This window comes from Nannospalax galili, unplaced genomic scaffold (assembly GCF_000622305.1).
Source record: "Nannospalax galili isolate Female #2095 unplaced genomic scaffold, S.galili_v1.0 scaffold300, whole genome shotgun sequence".
NCBI classification, from domain to species: Eukaryota; Metazoa; Chordata; class Mammalia; order Rodentia; family Spalacidae; genus Nannospalax; species Nannospalax galili.
The window spans coordinates 1,464,510-1,470,283 of record NW_008347322.1 but is presented as its reverse complement, the minus strand read 5'-3'; the positions used below and the strand labels follow the sequence as shown (position 1 = coordinate 1,470,283).

At 54.3% G+C, this 5,774-nt stretch overlaps 1 protein-coding gene across 2 annotated transcripts in view; it reads right to left on the bottom strand.

Moving 5' to 3' along the window:
- Olfm1 (olfactomedin 1) overlaps positions 1 to 5,774 on the bottom strand; it is a 41,738-nt gene that overhangs the window by 26,381 nt on the left and 9,583 nt on the right. The window lies entirely within an intron of this gene.

Here is a 5,774-nt window from a genome sequence, read left to right as displayed (position 1 = left end):
GCGCTCCGCCGCCGAGCTGGGCCACCCGGCTCTGAGCGCCGCGCGGGCTGTGCGCGGGGGCCGCGGCCGGGAGGCGGGGATACGGCCGGGCGGCGGCCGACGCAATCTGCCCAGGAAATGGGTGGATTTTTCCTGCGAGCTCCGGCTCCCCGCCGCCCCCTGGCTGCAGGCAGCGAGCTTTGCACACCCGAGAGTTGGGGTGACCCAGGACGAGGGACGAAACCCGGCCCCAGACGGTGAAAAAAATCCCGCACGGAGCCTATCCGGGGTCCTCCCTCCCCAGCTCCCTCGGCCACCCTCGCGGTCCTGCCCCGCCGCAGCGAGGCCCCGGCTTGTGGACAAGGGTCGCCCGCGGATGGACTGCACCACTCCGGCTGCTGGGGCTCTTCCCTGGTGGATTGAGTCCCAGCTAGTTTGGGGTGTCGCCTGAACCCCGCGTGGCGAAGTGGCGCTCCTAGGCCTGGTCGCAGGGAGGGGTGGAGGGACCAGTGCAAAGTGAGACCCTAGGGGTGGGGGTGGGGTGGGGGAAGGAATTCCTAGCAGTTGGAAAACCACCTTGGGTTTCTGGAAGTAGGTTTGAACAGAGAGGAGGCTGGTGTGCCAACTGTGCACAGCAGGGGGTGCAGAGGAGTGCACCCACCTACTTTTAGGAGGTGCTGGAGACAGACTCAGGAGACCACACCAGTCAGTAGGAACCATGGGTACATGTGTGTGCAGGAGACCTGGTGTCTGGGTTGAGGGCCTAGATGGACAGGTGTCCCTTTTCCGACCCAGCTCAGGGCAGGGTAAACTTCAGCAGAATCCATGCCAGGACATGTTAGCGCGGCAGGCAGAATACCTTAGTAGAGCTTTTGACTGCGCAGCAGCAGCGCCTTCTAAGCCAAGGAAATCCGGGTCCTGTGGGCATTCCTCCAGGCTGACCCTGGCATCAGTAGGAAAGATCCCCCCCTCCACCACAAACACCTGGTGAAAGTTAATCTCCCTCTTTGAAGGAGGTTTGGAAGAGATGTCAGGACAAAAGGAGATCTGGTGTCTGCCCCGTTGTGTCCAGTCCTGGTTCACGGAGAGGGCGTCACCGATAGCCAAGATGATCCGGGCCCCACTGCTGCGTGTGAGGCCTGCTGGCTCAGGAAGTCAGCTGGAGTTGTTTTTCTGGTTAATACATGGCATTGGTGGCATTGGTTTAGGTTGGATGCCAGCAAATTACAACTGTTGGGGAAGGGCGCCACCTCTTAGTAAAAGCTGGTACTGCAGGCCAGTCACGCCCTGCGGTCCAGAAGACTTCAGCAGGCCTAGAGACCAGGAAAGCTCGGCCCACTCCCCTGCCTTCTATATTTCACAGATTCAGGACCACAGCCACACCTACCCAACCCACACGCGCTTGCCTCCCACTCTACAAGGAAAAAAACTATTTTCTTCACAACAATTTCAAATCCAACCCAGTCCACAAAACTCTCAGGCCATCTCAGAAGTTACAGACGTTTATTGAGTACCTACTAAGTGAAAAATGCAAGGGGCAGCCTGCTGTGAGCCCCTGGAAAAGTGCCACATGGAGGCATAACTGGCTTTGTTGAGCATGCCCTATGACCAGGCAATGCTAAACTTTTCCTGCAGCCAGGAGGCCTCAGAGTGGTCACTCCACATGCAGACTCTGGTGTCAAGCTGAGATTGGACATGAACTGCCATGAGATGGGAGCTTAGAGAACGAGACTTTCCATGCCTCCTCTCCCTCATCTGCAAAATGGGCTTAACAATAGCAACTTCCCATCAGGATGAAGGGATCTGTGCAGACACAACTCTGGCACACAGTGGTGACAGACACCACTCCATTTTCAAACGACAAACTGGTTTCAGAGAAGACCTCAGCCAGCAACCTGTGCTGGAGCAGGCTGTGGAGCTGGAGTTTGATGTGAGGTATGATGCCCCCAGAGCCCTCTGACCTCTCTCTAGATCTGCTATCAAGACCACAGACAAGAGTTGCTGTTGGAACAGCTACACTGATGTATACAAAAAGGGCCCTCCATGAGCAGAACTCTGTTCTGAGGGGGGTGTCTATGGTTGGCACATAACCACAATGATTTTGAAGAGTGCCTGGCTTGGCTTTAGGTCAATAGTTTCCATGGGATTCACAACTGGTGCCCTGGATTGGACGAGCTTAACTTGGCCGGGCTTTTAAAAGGACGTGAAATCCAGGGCATTTGCAACAATGAAGCCTTGATCTGTGTAAGTGGAGCCAGAAACAGGTAGGTAGCTTTGGTGCCCCTGGCCAGGGAGCCTCTCTCATGAGGACAAGCCATTAGGGTATGACCTGGCAATGTGACCCCAGGGTCATAGTTCTCCAGCGCCTGCTGCCATGTTGGGGAGCCGGAGGGTGAATGGCAGCCCTGAGACATGGCTGAGAGCACGCCTTAATGATGCAGTTGACTACGACTCACATCCATTTTGCCAAATGGGAACTGGGCCACTGAATTCTCAAGATCCCTGGGAACTAAGTTGATCTGGAAAGGCAAAGCGTTCAGCCAGGTGGAAGGAAATGCCAACCCAACCCACCACTGTGATGCTTGTGAAACCTGGTCACACCATCTCATGTGTCTAAACTGACAAGAGAAATGAGATTCCCAGATCCAATCCCCTCATTGAGTCTGAGACTGGAACAGAGGTGCACGGTGGCTAAAACTCCAGCCTCTCAATGATAACCTGCACCTGAGCTATGCTCGCCAGTGCCTGGGCCTCCCTACCTGCCCCTGAGTCTCTCTCACCTGCACCTGAGCCTCTCACTTGCACCTGAGCCTTTCTACCTGCGTCTACCTGTGCCCAAGCCTCTCCAACTTTACATGAACCTCTCTAACTGCACCTGAGCATTTTACTGGCACCTGAGCCTCTCACCTGCACCTGAATCTACCTATACCCAAGCCTCTCTAACTGCATCTGCCTTGCACCTGAGCCTTCCTAGCTGCACCTGAGTCTACTTGCACCCGAGTCTCTCTAACTGCATCTGAGGCTCTCTAACTGCACCCAAGCAACTCACCCGCACCTGAGTCTATCTTCACCTAGTAGCTCTACCTACACTTGAGCATCTCTCACCTGCACCTGAGCTTTTCAACCTCCACCTGAACTGTGATTACAAGGGCAGGATCAACTCTATCTGTACCTAAGCCCCTTACCTGCACCTGAGCCCCTTACCTGCACCTGACCTTTTCAAGCTCTACCTGAAATATGCTTACAAGGGCATGAGCAACTCTATATATACCTGAGCCTCTCTACCTGCACCCGAACTCTCTCACTGTATCCAAATTTCTCTACCTGCACCTGAGCATTTCCCCTGCACCTAAACTTCTCGATCTCCACATGAGCTGCACTCACTAGGGTATGAGCAACTCTACCTGCATCTGCATCTCTCCCCTGCACCTGGCCCATTCACCTGCACCCAAGTCTCTCTACCTGCACCTGAGTCTCTCTACCTGTATCTGAGTCTCTCTACCTGCACCTGAGTCTCTCTACTTGCACCTGAGTCTCTCTACTTGTATCTGAGTCTCTCTACCTGCACCTGAGTCTCTCTACTGGCAACTGAGCCTCTCTACCTGTATTTAAGTCTCTCTACCTGTATCTGAGTCTCTCTACCTGTATTTAAGTCTCTCTACCTGTATCTGAGTCTCTCTACCTGCACCTGAGTCTCTCTACCTGCACCTGAGTCTCTCTGTCTGCACCAGAGTCTCTCCCCTGTACCTGGCCCTTTCACCTGCACCCAAGTCTCTCTACCTGTATCTGAGTCTCTCTACCTGCATCTGAGTCTCTCTGCCTGCACCTGAGCCTCTTTATCTGTATCTGAGTCTCTCTACCTGCACCGGAGTCCCTCTGTCTGCACCTGAGTCTCTCTACCTGTATTTGAGTCTCTCTACCTGCACCTGAGTCTCTCTACTTGTATCTGAGTCTCTCTACCTGCATCTGAGTCTCTCTACTTGCATCTGAGTCTCTCTACCTGCACCCGAGTCTCTCTACCTGCACCCGAGTCTCTCTGCCTGCACCTGAGTCTCTCTACCTGCACCTGAGTCTCTCTACTTGTATCTGAGTCTCTCTACCTGCATCTGAGTCTCTCTGCCTGCACCTGAGTCTCTCTACTTGTATCTGAGTCTCTCTACCTGCATCTGAGTCTCTCTGCCTGCACCTGAGTCTCTCCCTACACCTGAGTCTCTCTACTTGCACCTGAGTCTCTCTACCTGCACCTGAGTCTCTCCCTGCACCTGAGTCTCTCTACCTGCACCCGAGTCTCTCTACCTGCACCTGAGTCTCTCTACCTGCACCTGAGTCGCTCTCCCTGCACCTGAGTCTCTCTACTTGTATCTGAGTCTCTCTACCTGCACCTGAGTCTCTCTACCTGTATCTGAGTCCCTCTACCTGCACCCGAGTCTGTCTGCACCAGAGTCTCTCCCCTGTACCTGGCCCTTTCACCTGCACCCAAGTCTCTCTACCTGTATCTGAGCCTCTCTACCTGTACCTGAGTCTCTCTACTTGTATCTGAGCCTCTCTACCTGTACCTGAACCTGTTGCCTGCAGGTGATGTGCTCTGAGGAGTGAGAGGTTCAAGTCAGTCATTTCTAACTCTTCTGTATCCCACACAAAATCTTGTCTAGAGTCTCCAGATTCTCCTTCCCTGGTGTGTTTGTGAGAGTCATCACGGAGATCTGGACTATGTGTCATTTCATTTAGTGGCTACACAGCATTTCCAGAAGTGGACCTGGCATTGTGGAAGAACGCAGTCACCTGTGCTAAAGCATCCACAGTGCCCGTCAACAGCCAGGGTTCCTAAGAGAAGCTGGAGCCCCAGCTCCTAAGACTCCCCTTGAAGCAAGGGCTCGCCTACATCTGCCGCTGAATAATCATCACACTGACAGAGCAGGTGCAGTGGCCAGACGGCCCTGGGGATTTGCCATGTATGATGCCACTGGGTCCTCACAGAAGCCCATGGGGTGATGCTACTATCAGCCCCACTGTACATATGAGCTGCTTGGATCCCACCCAGGTAGTGTGCTGAGGCATCCCGTTCTAGGTGGAGTCCACCCCCCTCCCCCGTATCTCAGATGTCTTGGCACATTCAGGCTGAGTCCCTAACCTACACAACTTCCAGAGTTCTGATGCCCCAGGAATCGGTCAGAGCTTTCCTCGGCTTTCGCTCTTGAAGCTGTAAGATCTCAGGAGGCTGGTCCTCCCCACATGATTCCTGGCATGAGTCTGTAGTGCAGTCACCTGTGGCGAGTTACACTGTCTGGGCCTCTGTTCTCATGCCCTTTCCTGGCTTTGGCTTAGAATCTGCACAAATCCATCAGCAATCGTGAAACGGTAGTGACCTCTGCAGCCCGTTCCACAGCTCTGAAAGCGAGGGCTCAGTCTGCAAGCTGGGCCAGGACATTTGCCCAAATGCAGTCCTGCCAGGGACTGGCACATGCGAGTGCTAGGGAATCGCCTGGCAACACCAGAGAGCCACCAGGGGCTAGGCATGCACGGCACACCAACTCCACCTTGCCAGCAGAGAGCTGAGGCCCCAGGGCGGGAATCTGCTCGGGTGCCGGCCCAGCAGTGGCTTCTTGGAGGGAAGTTGGCCTCCAGGTCAGTCCCTGATGCTCCCTGGCAAGGGGACAGTTCCAAGGACAAAGTCCAAATGACACATTGCAGTGTAATAATGCATGTGTTGGTCTATTTTCAAATAGTTTGAGGTGATTAGGAAGAGAGGAGGAAGGAAAAGTAAGGCAGGTGGGGGGGGCGGCAGAGGCACAGCA